Raw genomic sequence first — 22,408 nt, 5'->3', positions numbered from 1 at the left:
GTGTTTTGCCGACCATGGTTTATGAATTATTCGGCACATGTCATTTCGGCCGAGGAGAAGGCGCGCTTGGATGAAGTTACGAACCTACCCTCGATGTACAATGGGCCAATTGATGCGTGTCCCACATAGGCCGGTAATTTCGCGTCTCCCATTTATTTGCTCGGGTGAATTCCACCGAGCAGAGGGTGTTTAACGGTTCATTCAAATTTTGGGAGAAAGAGCATCCACGTCTACCTTACCAAGTTGATTCGAATCAAATTTTGAAATATTAGCTTGCCACTTCTTTTTAGATGGAGAGATGATGCTCGGGAGTAATGGGTTTTTACATGCTCGTTGCTAGCCATTTACTATATGACAAATAGTTGACCCACTGAAAAACGGGAATCAAACCCAAAATGAAATATCTCGATTCAATGAAATAGCTCGTTCACCAGGTCAAAATAGTGAACTAAATCCAAAATTAAACACCTTAATCGAGTAGCATGTTGTACAGTATTATAGTACTCCATGAACATGTTGAGAGTCAAATTAATGAACTTGTTTGATATACGCATATCTCTGTTCATGTGTGGATTGCAGACAACATGTTCTCCAATTTAAATATTTGAATGCAAGTTTATATCGAACCATGGTTTATAGCAGTCTTTGATGCATAAAACGCGACCTCCCCCTCTCCCGGACTCCTGCTCTCTCTTTCTCTCTCCCCCCCTCTCTCTCTCATCGACAATCTCAATTCTGTCGCACGCATCCAACACACAAACCTTGTTGGTCCCTCTCCCTCTCTCTCCGTCTCTCTCAGTATCTCTCTATCTCTTTGTGTGTGTGGGGGGGTATTTCTAGTTCGCATGCATATATACTCCATCTATAGGTCTCTCTCGCACACTATGTATGATTCTCTAGTCCAAGCTAAATATCTTGGGTGCACTCATTGTACGCACACAAATTCCTTGGCTCGTTGCCCGTAACTCGCACGCACCACTCTGTCATCTTGGAGCTCTTCCCTCTCTCTCTCTCTCAAACTCTCCATCTACCTGGGTCACACATAAACATGCATATCTCACTCGCACTCGATAGACCCATCTAAAACTTTATCTCTCTCCCTCGTTCTCTCTCTATCTCACACACACACACAATCTCATGCCTAGCCAAGTATGATGGTCTCTCACTCAAATGTAGGCACACGCAGTCCCCCCTATATGTATATGACTAGCTAGTCTTAGTCTCCATCACAAACATGTGAATGTTCTATCTTGATTTCTCTCGGGGCATCTTTCTATTCGCACGCACCTCCCTCGATCTCCCACCCATATAAGTCCCCTCACGATCTCGAGGGGATCTCTCTATCACAAACACACCCTCTCTCCCTCCCCATGCGTCCATGTTCTCCATGTGTCCCTCTCGACCTTTGTTCCTTGTTGGCCAGACCTCTATTGGACATGTGCTATAGGGGTGTCTCTCTCCGTTGCAAACAATCACGCACCAGCTATCTTCATGTATCTCCTCACCTCGCTTTTCTATCTCGGAGATGCATGCGTGATATGATTGCATAAGAAATGAAAAAACACACACTCTCTCTAATTTATGGTTTGTTGTCCCTTTCTCTTTCACACACATACTCTTTTTGCACACTCACTCATTCTCCTTCACACGCACTTGATCTCTCTCGACTTAGGCACTCTCTTCGGTCCATAGCATATAGATTTATTGAAAAGTCAAACATCACAAAGTTTGACCATGTACGTGGAGAAAAACATTTACATCTAGAACGGCAAACATATACCATTAGATTCATCATGAGATGTAGTTTCAAATGATGTATCTTTGGTATTGTAGATATAAATAACATTTGCGTAAACCTGATCAATGTTTCCAAAGTTCGACTTCTAAAATTTTTACATGCACTGCATTATCGAGCGGATGGAATATCTCTTTCCCCCTCTCAGCTATCTGACGCACCACTCAGCCTTATTGGGGCTCCTCTATCTCTCTCAAACTTTATATCTCCCTGGTTCACACATACACATGTCTCGCTCTCGCTACATATATACCCATCCAACACTCTCCGCCCATGTTCTCTCTATGTGACACGCACCCCCCTAAGTACCATAATCCCTCACTCCATCATAGGTGCACACACTCCCCCTAAGTATGATTATCTCTCACTAGCCATGAGGAACACACGTATTGTCTCCTTCCATCCATACTTCTATCTCGATATCTCTCGGGGTATCTTCTATCGCGCACACACCTTGTCACTCGATCTCCCACCCATGTAGTCCCATCACGATCTCCAGGGGATCTCTCTATCACAAACATACACTCTCTCCTCCCCATGTGTGTAGTTTCTCCGTACGTCTCTCTCGACCTCTCTCCCTTGCTCGTCAGACCTCTGTTGGCCACGTTCTAGGGGTCATCTCTCTCGGTTGCAAACAACCACACACTATCTCCTCACCTTGCTTCCGTTGTCAAAGATGCATGTGTGATATGTTTGCATAAGACACACACGCCCTTTCTCTACTTTTATCGTGTTTTTTCCATGTCTCTTTCACACACGCACACACAATTTTTTCACTCACTCTTTCTATTTCACACACACACTCTCTCTCTAGTTAGGGACTCTCTCACGTCCATGAGGATATGGATGTCTTGAAAAGTCAAACCTCAGAAAATTTTCACCAGGTATATGTGGAGAAAAACATTTACATCTGGAACGATCATTAGATTCATCACAACATGTACATACTTCATACTATCATATATCTTTGGTATTGTAGATATAAGTAATTTCTTTATAAACTTGGTCAAAGTTTCAAAAGTTTGACTTTAAAAAAAAATGTTGGCACTACATTATCGAACGGAGGGAGTATCTCTCACGGGCCTCCCCCTCTCACTCGAACTCTCTATACCGACAGATTATACGCTCACCGTGTCAGCATATAGCTCCATATATTGTTTAGTTGACCGGTCAACCAGTCCACATGCTGCCTTGTCAGCTCGTGTTCTCTATCTTCATGTGCTGGCCCATGTGGCAGTTGGTGAAAATAAGTAAACTAGATGCCCATCTGACACGCGGTGAAGTAAACAAAGTTTAAACCACTCGGGGTAGCACCCCGCACGCTAGTAAATTGAGGGCGCATTGAGGACACACTTCTTACGGGTGAAGGACGCACTCGCGCGCAATTCACCACTGCGCGGCAGCATGCACAGAAGGACGCACTCGTGCACACCCAGCAGGCCAGCACACAACACAGACCAGCACACGTGTACACCGGTGTCGCCGCCGGTTGAGATGGACGGTGAGGCAGCCAACAAGCAGAGGCGGCTTGAGCCAAAACCGCATCCGGCGAGCCTGGACTTCATCAGCAGCCTCCCCGACGACATGCTGCTCGTCATCATCGGCCTCCTCCCCACCAAATCTGCCGTGCGGACTGCCCTGGTCTCCCGGCGGTGGCGCCCCCTTTGGCGCCGCGTCCTCCTCAACCACACCGTCGACAGCTCTGTCTGCGATGGGGATTGCAAACGCATGGCTGCAGTCTCCAAGATCCTTTCATCGCACCCTGGGCTAGCCAGACGCCTTGACATCCGCATGTTCAGTACCAACTGCAAGGTCCAAGCCAAGTTCGACGAGTGGTTCCTATCCCCCGCCCTAGATCAGCTCAAGGAGCTCAGCTTTCAAGCTGGACGATGTCGCTCTCTGCCGCCGTCCGCGCTCCGCCTCACGCCAACGCTGCGCCGCGCCAGCTTCAGCTCCTGCTATCTTCCCCAGATTAATGCCGCGCCCGCCCTTCTTCTCCCTCAACTCAAGCAGCTCGACCTCTTCGACGTTGGCATCTCGAAGCAGGCTATGGAGCACCTGCTCCGCAGCTGTACTGCGCTCGAGTACCTTCGTCTTGAGCAGATCCACGGGTTCATTAGCCTCCACATCGCCTCGACGAATCTCCGATGGATTTTTGTGTCTTGCTGGCCCCGCAACAAGACATCAATTGGGAAGAGATCACTCCAGCTGTTCCACGTTATGGTCATTGAGAATGCGCCTTTCCTTGAGAGATTGCTTGTATCTGATCTAGAAGGTCCAACAAAAATCTGGGTCATTGACGCGCCGAAATTGACAGCGTTGGTGTACTCGTCTGCCAAATTCTCCGAACTCTTTATTGGATCCGTAATCGTTCAGGTACAACACTCATCTTCTTCTCCGTCTTCTTGAAATTCACATTTTTAAATTTCTTCTTGATGTATTTACGACCGTCTTCCAGAAAATGATTCCACAAGCTTGACCCAGTCTATGCGCACAGTGAAGATCTTGGCAATAAAATCTATCGGCCCCAATCTGGATCAAGTTGTTGGATTCCTTACATGCTTTCCGTGCACGGAGAAGCTACTCATCGAGGTGAAACTTCTTTCCTATTAGTAAACGGTAATCACAACGTAGCTCAATTTTTTCGTAATTTTCCCAAATTACGATGACAAGTGTAGTGTTCAAAATTGCATCTACGCACTGCACCGAAAGAAATGTTTTTAGTATTTTTTCTCACGTGATCACCTGCATCGTTTTTTGTTGTACTACTATAGTAGCCTAGGCTAGTCATAGTGGAAAGTAACTTAGACTAGTAACTCTATGGTTACCCTAAGAGCAAGTACTACCTCCGTCCTGGTTTACTCTTCCTATTTTGTAGTATCAAAATTTGACCATAGATTTAACTGACAAAATGTTAATGCATGTCACTAAAAATTATATCGTTGGATTCGTATTTGAACATAATTTCAAATGGTATAATTTTTGGTGACATGCATTGGCATTTTCTTAGGTAAATCTATGGTCAAAATTTTACACTAAATACGAGGTAGTACAAAAGTGGGCTATAACGGCCCTCCACTATGTAGGCCAAAACACGTGCCAAATTCACTTGTGATGCATTTGGCATCGATGCCCCTCCATTGCTCACCTGGTGCCCCAATCTGGATCACCTACTTTGCTCCGGTGCCAAATTAACTCACGCAATGAAAAAACACTTGCGTGGGAGAGAGAGAGGACTGAGGCAATAAAAAACACTTGTTTGGGAGAGTGAGAGGCTGGTGCAGTTGGTTTGATTGATTTGTTTATACATGTGGGTCTGTGTGCACAGCGGTGCCAACTCTCTTACATCGCGAGAGCGGTGCCAAAATCTTTTGATTTGACATCGATGCGTATTACTTTTGAGAAATATGGCATCGGCCACATAGTGGAAGGCAACAAATGCCCAAGCTCTTCACGTGCTCCTAGGTAAATGAGAGGAAAGAGAAAGAGAGAGAGAGAGAGAGTGAAAAAATATCACTAGCCAGCCAACCCTATCGTATGAGCGAATGATATTGGTACCTCTTGATGACACGACAATCTTATACAGCCAGCTGCTCTAATATGTTCTCTTCTTTTGCAGATAAAAAAGACCCAAAAGTGAAAAATGTGCTGCACTATAACAATCTCATCGAATGCCTTGATCTCCATCTTACAGAAATTGATTTGATCGACTACCGAGGCAGCACATCTGAGATTAAATTGGCCAGGTTCTTTGTTCTGGAGGCAAGTGTGCTCAAGGTAATGAGGTTTGGCGTTCTCTGGCGCAACAATGAATGGCGTGCTGATCACCGCAAGCGTCTAAGCCTAAAGGACAAAGTCTCCGCAGAAGCTGAATTTGTTTTTGAAACATCAAGTGGCCAGAGACTCGAAAATGTATTTGCCCATTAGTGACTTGTCAGGGCGGTGGATTTTAGTTTGTACGATAATGCTGCATCCACCTAAAGTAACGAAAGTTCTTACGTAAACTTCCTAGTAATTCCCTCTTCGTAGGTGCAGCATTACTCCTAACATTTGTAATATCAGTTTGAAACTTGTAATATTGCCGTGTCCTATTCCTGCGTTTTCAAAATCCTGCGAATCAAAGAGGTCCTGAGTTGGTGATGATGTTGTGCCTGCCATCTTTCACCAATAGCCGTCGGATCTAGATCTGACGCATACAAACCAAACTTCTCCAGTTTTGCAAAAAGATGCCCGCACTTGTTCCCTATTTACAAACAACTCCTTGTCTCTCACAATCAGCCTTATCTCCTCCCAACCACATCTAGAAGGCCATGGAAAAATCTGGCGCGATGGCCGCTGCCGGCGCCGTCCACCCCCAATCTTGGTGTTCCGTGCAATGCACGGGCATCTACGCACGGGAAATTATGTCGAACACGGCTAGTTGTAAGCAGGCTAGCTCTACAGCCATGATGATAGTGACTGCAGACGGTGAGGCTGACTATGGTATGCCGAACACGGCGCCTATACTCAGGTGTCATCTCCGGCGCAGGGTCTTGTCACTTCACTGTGAGGAGCAGCACGTAATAATTTGACCAACGGGTAGTACAGTGCTACTAGTACATTGGTAGTACTACTACTAGTACTAGCACCACCGTCTGGATTTAGTAGTACTACCACGTCCATCTGGATTTAGTATTTGACTAGCAATATCTAGTAATGCATGTCACAAAAAATGTACTACTCCCTCTGTAAATAAATACATGGTGTATTGTTTTATTCCTATCGGCGAGAGAACTTAATGTCTTTTTGCTAATTAATAGGATTACATGCAATGAACTAACCACTGCATGTCATGTTTGGTAGTCTCAAGTCATTGAAAGCATGCACGGCCCACATCTCTCATTGGTTGATATGTCACGAAATAAGAAATGAGGAGGGAGTTAATGTACCGTGCCTAAGTGTTTTGGGATTACACAACATTTTTGGTTACATGCATTAACATTTTATTAGTTAAATCAAAGGTCAAAACTTGGCGCAAAATGCAAAGGGGACCAATAAACCAGTAAACATCAAAGTTCTCTCGTTTGGCCCCAACTAGAGGTCCGGTGAGATGACTATACTGCACCGGCACGCAGGGGGATGCAGCTTCATTGACTTACTGCACCTGCCTTTGGTTGTATGACACGTGGGCCCAACAGGTGGCTGGCCTGCCTGTCATACAGCCAAAGGCAGGTGCAGTAGAGGGCCGAGGAGTAGATGGCCAACACGCACGTGAATTCAACGCAGTCTGCACTTCTCATATAAAGGCTCCCCGCCAGTCCAATCTACGAAATCCTACGCACCTACGCACCCTAACCAAGGGCAAGAGTGATCACTCCAATCGCAAGATCAGTTGACTAGAAGCTAGACCCATGGAGGCGATGAGCGCGAGCATCAGCCGGCTGTGCCAGATGGTCCATGACGCCGGCCTGCGGCCCGGCACCGAGGAACGTCTCCAGGTCGTGCTTGAGGCCGCCAGGGTGAGAGGCCGCTTGGACGACAGCTTCGTCTCCTTGTTCGACAAGGTCCTCGTCGGCTTCCTCGACAAGTTCACCGTCGTCAAGAAGCTCGCGGACGACCTTGACGTACGCCTCCAGCCCATGCGCCCAGGCTCTGCGATGCCCGCCACCCTCAACGGCCTCTATGGTGACAACCTCTTCGACGCACTGGTGGCCCTGCGACTGCCCGCCGTCGCGCCGGAGAATGTCCACCTCGAGGTCGCGCTCGCCGCGCAGCGCCTGGCGCAGCAAGACACCGTCGACATAATCACCCACGTCTACGCGCAAATCGTCCACAAGGACTACTACGTGCCAGAGGAGGACGATAGGTCGCTGGCCTTCTTGACCCGCAGGGCAACCTTGGACGGCATTGTTCAGAAGCACGTTGAGCTCGCCGCCAACGCCGCTGCTCCTCACACGTCGGTTGGTGACCCGGCGCACTAGGGCGTGAGGATGTCGTTGATGGATCCGTATGTATCTTTATCTTTCCGTCAAATCCATGTAGTAGTATATGGTACTACTAGTAATTATCTTACCTTTCGCATCAACTTCATAATTTTTGTACGTACTCCATGCATGAACCGCGCCAGAACCTAACTTCTCATTACTCTAGGGAAAATCGTTATTTCTATCTATCGGTCGCGCCATGGAGCAGAACCAAATTTTACAAGTTACAAGTTCAAAAGGAAAAGCTTGCCGTGTTCGCGTCGCACCCGCTGCCCACACGGTTGGTCCGGCACGCCGCTCAAGGGGGAATGCGTGCTGTGTTGCATTTTCACTTACAAGTGGGACCGCAGTTGAGCAAACCGACTATCAGCAAACCCCCACCCCGCCCAGCGCGCGATGGCTGAGAAAACAGGAGGGAGAAGAGATGGTTGTAGCACGGACTCCAAGAAAATTGGTGTCGGATGGGACTCGTGTGGGTGGCGTGTGCCGTACTGCTAGACGTGAATGCTAGTTATGGCCCATGCCACCCCACTATATCGAGCCTATATCGAGGTGCTGGTTACGTACAACAAATTTCCTGGAGTCCGTGCTCAGCCCTCCTCTATCTCTCTTCTCAGCCAGCCAGCAGACGCGCGGAGCCCATCGTCTGCTCACATGCGGTCCCACATGTCAGTGAAAACACAAGAGGACCCACTGAACCCGCACATCTTTCACCTCGATGTGCTGGTGATGAAAAACAAATCCAATAAAGATCTTCGGTGGCCGCTTTTGGAGTTACTCAAGAGTAGTAAGATTCTATTTACAGTTTAACCCAAGATGCACATCACGTGGCTTCAACTACCACTCCATTTTCTTGCATGACACGACCTGGATGCTGGATGTCCCACGTGTTGGCAAAAGGAGGCAGGCCGGAGGAGTAGGAAACACGGCAATCCCTATGCGTACATCATACTACGTACAAGCCCACCTCACGCAGTCACGCTATCACCATATTTCTCGGCCTCCGTGCGACACCTAACTATTGGTTGGCTCTATGTGATGTGGCAACTTCATACTACTACGGATGCTGGCTATACTACTACGGCACTAACACTCCAAGAAGTGAGTCGAAAACCATTTATAAATTGAGTTTATGACATGCATATGCAAATGTACCATTCATTACATACAACAAGTCATCAACACACAACGACAACGAGGATACATGTTGGATTATAGATTAGTTCCAACAAAACATTCTAGTAAATACTAAAGTTTTCATCACACAACAAATAACAAGCAATGAAATGAACTTCAGCTCAACCACTCCTCGGCGTTGGAAACGCTTGCTTTGAACCAGAAGAGTTTGTCTCGGAAGGGCCAGCTACTGTCAATCTCGAGACCAACGCAGGACTGATCATCCAGGCTGAAGCGGCCTATTTCATGACCCATATTGTGATAGCCACGGTAGGGAAGCATAGCAATGTCCGAGGTATAGATACAATTGCTTCTCATAAATGGTAGTAATGTTGTGTCAACAGCAGCTGGATCGCCTTTCACCATGATTGGATAGTTTTGTCCAAGGAAGAGCGAGTTTCCTCCAAGAGTATCAATACTAAACCAGGGAGAAGGTGTTGGCGCTAGCACAGTAGTATCCATCCCGAATACCCTGCAACGGATGTTGGAATAGGTCCGGAGAGTGCGACCATGGGAGACAACACCTGCTTCCTTAGTCACATCAGCGGTGCCCTGTATACAGACAAGAAGAGGTGATCCATCGGAATAAGTTGCCAGGCGCCACTGAGTATATGGGTCCTCATGCTCGTGATCATCATCATCGTCATCTCCCCCTTGGTTATAAAATTTTTCAAGTATAGGTGGTGGAATGTTCACAGGACCTTGGAAACACAAGAAGGTTAATTAGTAAAGGGAAACTAGCTAACCCGCATGCATGTGGATGAAACAATTATAATTACGGTGGAAGACAAACGTACCGAAAGCATAAGGATTCCATGCAAAAACAGTGCCACGAGTGGTGGCAGCAAACACAAGACCCTCGTATTGAATTGCATCACAGTACTCATCCTTGTATAGAAACTGATTTTTGAGCAATATCCATCCAGTCGAACTATGAAGGAAGGCAACAAGCTTGTCGAAGATAGCAACAACTACATATTCCATTAAATCCCAAGAGCGGTCGGGAACTTGACAAATTGCTATCTTCTGTAGACGACAGTCACCATGACCGTAGTTGAAAGTACGGTCATAACCGGTGTGCTCAACCTCTGGGCAGTCTGAGATTTTTGGAAGTGGAACCCGGTGACGAGTGTACACATTCACAAGTTCCCACTCGCAGTTGGACCCAATATAAACAACCCAATCTCCATTTGCGCCTGCCCAAGCCTTACCCTCAAGCGATGGCATCTTAACATCACACGTATCATTATCAAGCGGCACCAACTTGCACAAGGCGAGGCCTCCGTCGTCCGCGCGCCAGTGAGCAGGGTCACGGTGAAGAAGATAGGGGAGATCAAACCGCTCCTGGACCCTTGGGTTCGTTGTAATGATGTTATTAGTTGAGTCGAGAATGGTCTTGAACGAACCTGCCATGCTAGCCGAGGTGATGACGTCGCACCGATCAATGAGTTCCTCCACCACGTCATCATTCAGATCGGGGCAAGAATAACGGGGTCGTTTCCGGTCTGTTCCCTCCATGGAGAAGACGATCGAACAATGGCAGAAGGAAGGGTGAAGGCAAATGGAGGAGGGAGGAAGAGCGTGCGACAGCAGTTCCAAATCAAGAGGGAAAGGTGAAGAGTCGGTGGACGGTTGCCACGGTACACGAAGAGGCGCCCCGGCCTACATAGACATCCGTTCGGAAATTGTACAAAAAACTAGCCGTCGTCTCACTGACATGTGGGAACGGGACCACATGTCAACGAAGAGGCTAGTGGGGAGCGGACGGTTGCCATAGAGGTCACACACTGACGACAAGGCCGTCCTGTCAGACCTAGCGCCCGCACGGGATGGCTTTCGTCCCCCACACGAGCGAAGCCACTTGGCACCCCCACACGGTTGGTCCGCCATGCCGCTAGGCCAACTCCAGTGTGTGCAGATCGGACGCGTGCTCGCTCAGCCCCCTTTCCCTCGACGCCTTGGAGCTACCCAACAACGGCTACGTGTTTTGCACACCCGACGGCTGGATTTGGAGCGGATCCGGTCGGGCTTGAGCTCGCCCGGTTGTGGGAGGCCGCGCTGCGCCATGGACTGGCCGGGCACCGGGCCGGAAGGCCCCGGCAAGGCCGCATGCAGGTACTGACTCCTCCTCTAGCCGCTCGGATCTACACCATCGGCGGTCCGCCGGCAGATACATGAATGGCGGTCGGCCGGGCTCGGTGCTGGCCCAAAATCTCGTCGGCGCACCGTTGCCACTCATTACGTGCGACGACTGCCCAAAGACGTGTCTACAACGCCGGAACATCCCGGATGGGTGTTCATCAAGTGCTCAACCGATGGGGTATGTGCTACTTTAGCTTCGGTTGTGCTCTCGGATTAGACTTGTGGTGCTAACTTAGAATTTTATTGTGTAGAGTGGATGCAAGTTTTGGTATTGGGAAGAAGAGTACATCGATATATTGATAGAGTGCAATTTAGTAGATGTTGTAGCACTTTACCTAGAATAGAGGCTAGAGATGAGACTAGTGCACTTGTTGATAGAATAGAGGCTATACATGAGACTAGATGCGAGGAAGCAACGTCTACTTCTTTACACTCGAGGAAGAAAGAAGCACGCAGGATCGAGCCTCCGCAGATCAACAATGAATGCATCGAGAAGGCACTAATCCAACTTACAGGAGCAGTTATGGAAGTTGGATATCTTCTAAAATGTATTCTTGTGGTTCTTGTTTTCTTTGGTCTTGCTTTTCTAGTCAAATTTTGGTGATGTATTTCCATGTACCAAAAATCAATGATGAAAAAAGATATGTGTTTGCAAAGAAAAATGTACGCGGCCGGGATGCGTCCGCGCGTTGGGCGCACGACCACCGCATCCGAGAAATGGCCCGGACACGACCCCATTGCCCTACCCAAACGGACAGAATCCGGGCAAAATGGAGGTCTGTTTGGGGTCGTGCGTTGGAGTTGGCCTTACAAGTGGGACCGCAGTTGAGGAAACCGACTATCGGCAAACCCCCACCACACCCGTCGCGCGATGGCTGAGTTAGAGAAACGACGAGGTTGAAGAGATAGCAGTAGCATGGACTCCAAGAAATATGGTGTCAGATGGAAGTCGTTCTGGTGGCGTGTGCCGTACTCCTGGACATGAATGATTGTTCTGGCCCATGCCACTCTACTACTCAAGTAGTATATATAGTAGTAGTATCGAGGATTTGAGGTGCTGGTTACGCATAGCGAACACATTAACATATGGCCCACCTCACACTGTGGCCTGATGACCCACAAGTGTAGGGGATCTATCGTAGTCCTTTCGATAAGTAAGAGTGTCGAACCCAACGAGGAGCAGAAGGAAATGATAAGCGGTTTTCAGCAAGTTATTCTCTGCAAGTACTGAAATAAGTGGTAACAGATAGTTTTGTGATAGGATAATTTGTAACGAGCAACAAGTAACAAAAGTAAATAAAGTGCAGCAAGGTGGCCCAATCCTTTTTGTAGCAAAGGACAAGCCTGGACAAACTCTTATATAGAGAAAAGCGCTCCCGAGGACACATGGGAATTATCGTCAAGCTAGTTTTCATCACGTTCATATGATTCGCGTTCGGTACTTTGATAATTTGATATGTGGGTGGACCGGTGCTTGGGTGCTGTTCTTACTTGAACAAGCATCCCACTTATGATTAACCTCTATTGCAAGCATCCGCAACTACAACAAAAGTATTAAGGTAAACCTAACCATAGCATGAAACATATGGATCCAAATCAGCCCCTTACGAAGCAACGCATAAACTAGGGTTTAAGCTTCTGTCACTCTAGCAACCCATCATCTACTTATTACTTCCCAATGCCTTCCTCTAGGCCCAAATAATGGTGAAGTGTTATGTAGTCGACGTTCACATAACACCACTAAAGGATAGCAACATACATCTCATCAAAATATCGAACAACTACCAAATTCACATGACTACTAATAGCAAGACTTCTCCCATGTCCTCAGGAATAAACGTAACTACTCACAAAGCATATTTATGTTCATAATCAGATGGGTATTAATACGCATAATGATATGAACATATGATCTTCCACCAAATAAACCAACTAGCATCAACTACAAGGAGTAATCAACACTACTAGCAACCTACTAGTACCAATCCCGGACTTGGAGACAAGAATTGGATACAAGAGATGAACTAGGGTTTTGAAAGGAGATGGTGCTGGTGAAGATGTTGATGGAGATTGCCCTCTCCCAATGAGAGGAGCGTTGGTGATGACGATGGCGATGATTTCCCCCTCCCGGAGGGAAGTGTCCCTGGCAGAACAGCTCTGCCGGATCCCTAGATTGGTTCCGCCAAGGTTCCGCCTCGTGGCGGCGGAGTCTCGTCCCGAAAGGTTGCTTATGAATTTTTTCCTCGACGAAAGACTTCATATAGCAGAAGATGGCCACCGGAGAGCCAACAGGGGGCCGACAAGGCACGGGGCGCGCCCTGGGGGGTAGGGCGCACCCCACCCTCGTGGGTAGGTGGTGGCCCCCTGACGTATTTCTTCCGCTCAATATTTTTTATTATTTCCAAAAATGACTTTCATGGAGTTTCAGGACTTTTGGAGTTGTGCAGAATAGGTCTCTAATACTTGCCCCTTTTCCAGCCCAGTATTCCAACTGCCGGCATTCTCCCTCCTTATGTAAACCTTGTAAAATAAGAGAGAATAGGCATAAGTATTGTGACATAACGTGTAATAACAGCCCATATTGCAATAAATATCGATATAAAAGCATGATGCAAAATGGAGGTATCAACTCCCCCAAGCTTAGACCTCGCTTGTCCCCAAGCGGAAGCCAATAACGATAAATATGTCCACATGTTTAGAGGTGGATGTGTCGATAAAATAAAATACGGACATGAGGGCATCATGATTATTCTCATAACAGCAACATAAATGGATATTGTCATATGATTTCTTATGCTCAAGTAATAATCTATTCACAATGCGAAGTATGAATCAGAAACTTTACTGAGAACTAACAAACTATAATCTCAGTCATTGAAGCAATTGCAATTTATCATAACATCAGAAATAGTCTATGTCAGAGCTTTCTAGCAAGTCCACATACTCAACTATCATTTAGTCTTTCATAATTACTAACACTCACGCAATACTTGTGGTTACGGAGTTTTAATCGGACACAGAGAAAGATAGGGGCTTATAGTTTCGCCTCCCAACCTTTTACCTCAAGGGTAATGTCAACAATAATAACTCATGCTGACTTACATCCAGTTAGATATATCTATCAGGATCTTTCCAACACCCTGTGCTTGCCAAAGGATAAAATGTAAAAAGGAAAGGTGAAGATCACCATGACTCTTGCATAAGGAAGAAGATAATAATGAAAGATAGGCCCTTCGCAGAGGGAAGCAGAGGTTGCCATGCGCTTTCAGGGTTGGATGCACAAAATCTTAATGCGAAAGAACGTCACTTTATATTGCCACTTGTGATATGAACCTTTATTATGCAGTCCGTCGCTTTTATTTCTTCCACATCACAAGATCGTATAAAGCTTATTTCCTCCACACCAATCAATCATACATATTTAGAGAGCAATTTTATTGCTTGCACCGATGACAACTTACTTGAAGGATCTTACTCAATCCATAGGTAGATATGGTGGACTCTCATGGCAAAACTGGTTTAAGGGTTTTTGGAAGCACAAGTAGTATCTCTACTTGGTGCAAAGAATTTGGCTAGCATGAGGGGGAAAGGCAAGCTCAACATGTTGGATGATCCATGACAATATACTTTATCTCAGATATAAGAAAACATAACCCATTACGTTGTCTTCCTTGTCCAACATCAACTCTTTAGCATGTCATATTTTAATGAGTGCTCCCAATCATAAAAGATGTCCAAGATAGTATATTTATATGTGAAACCTCTCTTTCTTTATTACTTCCTATTAATTGCAACGATGACCAAAGCTATGCTTGTCAACTCTCAACAATTTTTAATCATCATACTCTTTCTATGTGAAGTCATTACTCTCAATAAGATCAATATGATCTCTTTATTTCTTTTTATTCTTTTCTCTTTCTTTTATTCACTCAAGATCGTAGCAAGATAATCAAGCCCTTGACTCAACACTAATCTTTATTATATAGCTCACAGGCTCGATTACATAGAGGGATCATAAAGCAAAATTCAAAACTAGATCATACCAAAACTTTTATTCTACTAGATCAAGATAATACTAATAGGATCGAACTAAGAAAAAAAGGTAAAGATAGGACTGTGATGGTGATACGATACCGGGGCACCTCCCCCAAGCTTGGTAGTTGCCCAGGGGAGTGCCCATACCCATGTGATTATGTCTCATTTGTTGGTGAAGAAGGTGGAGTTGTTGATGATGTAGGCTTCTTCCTTAATTTGCGCTTGAGGACAGACTTTTGATCCCTCAAGTCGTCAATCTCCTGCTCTAGGATTAATATCCTTTTCCATAGTTCCTGCTTGTTTTCCTGCAAGAGATGAAAAGGGATAAACTTGATCTTAGGTTTGTTTGCTCTATCAGGGAGGCTTGGCTTTTTGAACTCCACATGCATGTCCCCAGGTTGAGGTAATGGGGCTTCATCTTCATGTGAGCTCGTCTCCTCCTTCCTCTTGGGTTCATAGTCCTCTTCTTCCTCCGTAGTCCAACCACAATGCTCCACATCTCCATAGACCTTAGGATCTGCAAGGTAATCATCCACATAGCTTTCTCCTTCCGAATCCTGGGACGACATGTTGCTCTAATCTGCAGCAGGACAACTCGAAACAAGAACAGAGAATAATTGCATGATACGGTGGTCAAAACCTTCGGGAGATTATATAATGAATTTTTACCGACCAAAATACGTAACGTGCAAGAAAACGGAGTTCGGAGAGCACACGAGGTGCCCACGAGGTAGGGGGGCGCGCCCTCTACCCTCGTGGAGGCCTCGTGTCCTTCCAGGACTGCTTCTTATTTTTCTATTTTTCTAAATATTCCAAAACGGAGAAATATTGCCTTAAAATTGTTTTGGAGTCGGTTTACTTACCGTACCACATACCTATTCCTTTTCGGAGTGTGAAACATTCCGGAAAGTGTCCCTTATGTATTCCTCCGGGGTTACAGTTTCAATAACATTGGTTTCAACATTTATAGGATTACCTGAGATATAATGTTTGATTCTTTGACCGTTCACCACCTTCAGATTTGTGCCTTCGAAGTTGTTGATTTTTATGGCACCGCAACGATAGGCCTCCTCGATAACGTAAGGGCCTTCCCATTTAGAGAGGAGGTTTCCTGCAAAAAATCTTAAACGAGAGTTGTATAGCAATACATAATCACCTACGTTAAACTCACGCTTTTGTATCCTTTTGTCATGCCATCTTTTAACCTTTTCTTTAAATAACTTGGCATTTTCATAAGCTTGGGTTCTCCATTCATCAAGTGAGCTAATGTCAAATAACCTTTTCTCACCGGCAAGTTTAAAATCATAGTTGAGCTCTTTAATAGCCCAATATGCTTATGTTCTAGTACGAGAGGTAAGTGACATGCTTTTCCATAAAACATTTTATACGGAGACATACCCATAGGATTTTTATATGCAGTTCTGTAGGCCCATAATGCATCATCAAGTTTCTTGGACCAATTCTTCCTAGATCTATTAACAGTCTTTTGCAAAATTAATTTGAGCTCTCTATTACTCAATTCTACTTGACCACTAGACTGCGGGTGATAAGGAGATGCAATTCTATGGTTGACATCATACTTAGCAAGCATTTTATGAAAAGAACCATGAATAAAATGTGAACCACCATCAGTCATTAAATATCTAGGGACTCCAAACCTCGGAAAAATAACTTTAAGCATTTTAATAGAAGTGTTATGATCAACACTACTAGTTGGAATAGCTTCTACCCACTTAGTAACGTAATCAACATCAACTAAAATACGTGTATAACCATTAGAGGCACAAAAAGGTCCCATATAATCAAAGCCCCAAACATCAAATGGTTCAATAACAAGTGAATAATTCATAGGCATTTCTTGACGTCTACTAATGTTACCAATTCTTTGGCATTCATCGCAAGATAAGACAAACTTACGGGCATCCTTGAAGAGAGTAGGCCAATAAAAACCAGATTGCAATACCTTATGTGCAGTTCTGTCTCCGTCGTGGTGTCCTCCATATGCCTCGGAGTGACACTTGCGTAGGATCTGTTCCTGTTCATGCTCAGGTACACAACGTCTAATAACACCATCTACTCCTTCTTTATAAAGATGTGGGTCATCCCAAAAATAATGTCTCAAATCATAAAAGAACTTTTTCTTTTGCTGGTATGTGAAACTAGGTGGTATAAATTTAGCCACGATATAATTAGCATAATCAGCATACCACGGAGTACTACGAGAGGCATTTTTGACATTTAATTGCTCATCAGGAAAGCTATCATCAATAGGTAGTGGGTCATCAAGAACATTTTCTAACCTAGACAAGTTGTCTGCAACGGGGTTCTCAGCTCCCTTTCTATCAACAATATGCAAATCAAATTCTTGTAGCAGGAGAACCCATCTAATAAGTCTAGGTTTAGCATCTTTCTTTTCCATAAGATATTTAATAGCAGCATGATCCGTGTGAATATTTAGAATCAACAATATAAGGTCTGAACTTATCACAAGCAAATACAACTGCTAAGAATTCTTTTTCAGTAGTAGCATAATTCCTTTGAGCATTGTCTAGAGTTTTACTAGCATATTGAATAACATTTAATTTCATGTCAACTCTTTGCCCTAGAACAGCACCTACAGCATAATCACTAGCATCACACATAATTTCAAAGGGTAAATTCCAATCTGGTGGCTGAACAATAGGTGAAGAGATCATTGCTTTCTTAAGTATTTCAAATGCTTCTACACAATCATAATCAAAGACAAATGGTATATATATTTGTAATAAATTAGTCAGAGGCCGAGAAATTTTGGAGAAGTCCTTAATGAACCTCCTATAAAAACCGGCATGACCAAGGAAACTTCTTATGCCTTTGATGTCCTTGGGACATGGCATCTTTTCAATAGCATCAACCTTGGCTTTATCAAGTTCAATACCTCTTTTAGAAACTTTATGCCCCAAGACAATACCTTCATTAACCATAAAGTGGCACTTTTCCCAATTCAAGACAAGATTAGTTTCTTCACATCTCTGCAAAACTCGATCAAGGTTGCTCAAGCAATCATCAAAAGAGGATCCATAGACGGAGAAGTCGTCCATGAAAACCTCACAAATCTTTTCACAGAAGTCAGAGAATATAGCCATCATGCATCTTTGAAAGGTAGCAGGTGCATTACATAAACCAAAAGGCATACGTCTATAAGCAAAAGTACCAAAAGGGCAAGTAAAAGTGGTCTTTGATTGATCATTGGCTGACACAGGTATTTGAGAGAAACCAGAATAACCATCTAGAAAGCAAAAATGTGTATGTTTGGATAATCTTTCTAGCATTTGATAGATAAAAGGTAAGGGGTAAAGATCTTTCTTAGTGGCCTTATTTAATTTGCGGAAATCAATTACCATCCTATAACCTGTAATAATTCTTTGCGGAATCAATTCATCTTTATCATTAGGAACGACGGTAATACCTCCCTTCTTAGGGACACAATGGACAGGACTTACCCACTGACTATCAGCAACAGGATAAATTATACCTGCCTCAAGGAGCTTTAGTATTTCTTTTCTTACCACTTCTTTCATCTTAGGATTCAGCCTTCGTTGATGACCACGAACTGGTTTGGCATCTTCTTCCAAATTTATTTTATGTTGACAGAGTGGGACTAATGCCCTGAAGATCATCAAGAGTATATCCAATAGTAGCACGGTGCTTCCTCAGAGTTTTCGATAATCTCTCTTCTTCATGCTCTGAAAGGTTAGCACTAATAATAACAGGATATATCTTTTTCTCATCAAGATAAGCATATTTAAGATTATCAGGCAACAGTTTAAGCTCAAACACGGGATCACCCTTGGGTGGAGGAGGATCCCCTAGGATTTCAACAGGCAAATTGTGTTTCAGGATAGGTTCCTGTTTAAAGAATACTTCATCCATTTCCCTTCTTTCATTCATAAACATATCATTTTCATGGTCTAGGAAATATTGTTCTAAAGGATCACTAGGAGGTACGGCAATAGAAGCAAGACCAATAATTTCATCCTTACTAGGCAATTCTTCTTCACGGTGTTGTCTACTAAATTTAGAGAAATTAAACTCATGAGACATATCACCCAAGCCTATAGTAACAACATCCTTTTCGCAGTCTATCCTAGCATTAACGGTGTTCAGAAGGGTCTACCAAATATAATGGGACAAAAGCTATCTTGTGGGGAACCAAGAACAAGAAAATCAGCAGGATACTTAGTTTTCCCACACAAGACTTCAACATCTCTTACAATTCCCATTGGTGAAATAGTATCTCTATTGGCAAGTTTAATTGTGACATCAGTCTCTTCTATCTCAGCAGGTGCAATATCATGCATAATTTCTTTGTATAAGTCATAAGGTATTGCACTAACACTAGCACCCATATCACACAAGCCATGATAACAATGATCTCCTATTTTAACAGAAATAACGGGCATGCCTACCACAGGTCTATGTTTATCTTTAGCACAAGGTTAGGCAATTCTAGCAGTTTCACCGCATAAATAAATAACATGCCCATCAATATTATCAGCCAAGAGATCTTTAACAATAGCAATATTAGGTTCAACTTTAACTTGCGCAGGAGGTGTATAAGTTCTAATATTGCTTTTACGAACCACAGTTGAAGCTTTAGCATGATCCTTTATCCTAACAGGGAAAGGTGGTTTCTCAACATAAGAAGTAGGAACAATAGGATCATTATAAGTGATAGTCTTTTCTTCAACTTTAATAGGTGCAGCTACTTTTACTTCTATGGGAGGATGATATTTAAACCACTTCTCCTTGGGGAGATCAACATAAGTAGCAAAGGATTCACAGAATGAAGCTACTATCTCTGAGTCAAGTCCATATTTAGTGCTAAATTTACGGAAAACATCGGTATCCATAAAAGATTTAACACAATCAAACTTAGGTGTCATACCTGACTCCTTACCTTCATCGAGATCCCAATCTTCAGAGTTGCGTTTAATTCTATCCAATAAATTCCATTTGAATTCAATAGTCTTCATCATAAAAGAGCCAGCACAAGAAGTATCAAGCATGGTGCGATTGTTATCAGAAAGCCGAGCATAAAAACTATGAATAATTATTTCTCTTGAGAGCTCATGATTGGGGCATCAATATAACATTGATTTAAGCCTCCCCCAAGCTTGAGCGATGCTTTCTCCTTCCTGAGACCAAAAATTATATATATAATTGCGATGAACAAGATGCATAGGATAAAATTTCTTATGAAATTCCAATTTCAATCGTTTATAGTTCCATGACCCCGTATCATCACATAGCCTATACCATGTCGATGCATCTCCCTTCAAAGATAAAGGGAAGACCTTCCTCTTAACAACATCACCGAGTATACCTACAAGCTTAAATAATCCACAAACTTCATCCACATATATTAGGTGCTCATCAGGATGCTTTCTTCCATCTCCTACAAAAGGATTAGCTAGCAGTTTTTCTAACATACCCGAAGAAATCTCAAAGTGGACATTTTCATTTTCATTTTCATTTCCAGTAGGTTCAGTAGGTTGAGGAGCAACTCTTTGCTCTACTGGTCGGGGTGAAGATACCCCGAACAAGCCCCTCAGAGGATTACTTTCCATAGTAACAAGTGATAGTAAATTTATCACACTATATAAATTTTTCCTTACCAAATTCCACCTACCAAAGGCGCTTCACTCCCCGGCAATGCCGCCAGAAAAGAGTCTTGATGACCCACAAGTGTAGGGGATCTATCGTAGTCCTTTCGATAAGTAAGAGTGTCGAACCCAACGAGGAGCAGAAGGAAATGATAAGCGGTTTTCAGCAAGTTATTCTCTGCAAGTACTGAAATAAGTGGTAACAGATAGTTTTGTGATAGGATAATTTGTAACGAGCAACAAGTAACAAAAGTAAATAAAGTGCAGCAAGGTGGCCCAATCCTTTTTGTAGCAAAGGACAAGCCTGGACAAACTCTTATATAGAGAAAAGCGCTCCCGAGGACACATGGGAATTATCGTCAAGCTAGTTTTCATCACGTTCATATGATTCGCGTTCGGTACTTTGATAATTTGATATGTGGGTGGACCGGTGCTTGGGTGCTGTTCTTACTTGAACAAGCATCCCACTTATGATTAACCTCTATTGCAAGCATCCGCAACTACAACAAAAGTATTAAGGTAAACCTAACCATAGCATGAAACATATGGATCCAAATCAGCCCCTTACGAAGCAACGCATAAACTAGGGTTTAAGCTTCTGTCACTCTAGCAACCCATCATCTACTTATTACTTCCCAATGCCTTCCTCTAGGCCCAAATAATGGTGAAGTGTTATGTAGTCGACGTTCACATAACACCACTAGAGGATAGACAACATACATCTCATCAAAATATCGAACGAATACCAAATTCACATGACTACTAATAGCAAGACTTATCCCATGTCCTCAGGAACAAACGTAACTACTCACAAAGCATATTCATGTTCATAACCAGAGGGGTATTAATACGCATATAGGATCTGAACATATGATCTTCCACCAAATAAACCAACTAGCATCAACTACAAGGAGTAATCAACACTACTAGCAACCTACTAGTACCAATCCCGGACTTGGAGACAAGAATTGGATACAAGAGATGAACTGGGGTTTTGAAAGGAGATGGTGCTGGTGAAGATGTTGATGGAGATTGCCCTCTCCTGATGAGAGGAGCGTTGGTGATGACGATGGCGATGATTTCCCCCTCCCGGAGGGAAGTGTCCCCGGCAGAACAGCTCTGCCGGAGCCCTAGATTGGTTCCGCCAAGGTTTCGCCTCGTGGCGGCGGAGTCTCATCCCGAAAGGTTGCTTATGATTTTTTTCCTCGACGAAAGACTTTATATAGCAGAAGATGGCTACCGGAGAGCCAACAGGGGGCCCACGAGGCAGGGGGCACGCCCTGGGGGGTAGGGTGCGCCCCCACCCTCGTGGGCAGGTGGTGGCCCCCCTGACGTATTTCTTCCGCTCAATATTTTTTATTATTTCCAAAAATGATTTTCGTGGAGTTTCAGGACTTTGGAGTTGTGCAGAATAGGTCTCTAATATTTGCTCCTTTTCCAGCCCAGAATTCCAGCTGCCGGCATTCTCCCTCCTTATGTAAACCTTGTAAAATAAGAGAGAATAGGCATAAGTATTGTGACATAATGTGTAATAACAGCCCATATTGCAATAAATATCGATACAAAAGCATGATGCAAAATGGACGTATCATGGCCAAATTTACTGGAGTCTGTGCTAGGTTAAAACGTGTTCTTTGTGAGGGTGGGTGGCT

The sequence above is a fragment of the Triticum aestivum genome, chromosome 2D (assembly GCF_018294505.1).
Source record: "Triticum aestivum cultivar Chinese Spring chromosome 2D, IWGSC CS RefSeq v2.1, whole genome shotgun sequence".
NCBI classification, from domain to species: Eukaryota; Viridiplantae; Streptophyta; class Magnoliopsida; order Poales; family Poaceae; genus Triticum; species Triticum aestivum.
Note: the sequence above shows the minus strand (reverse complement) of the source record.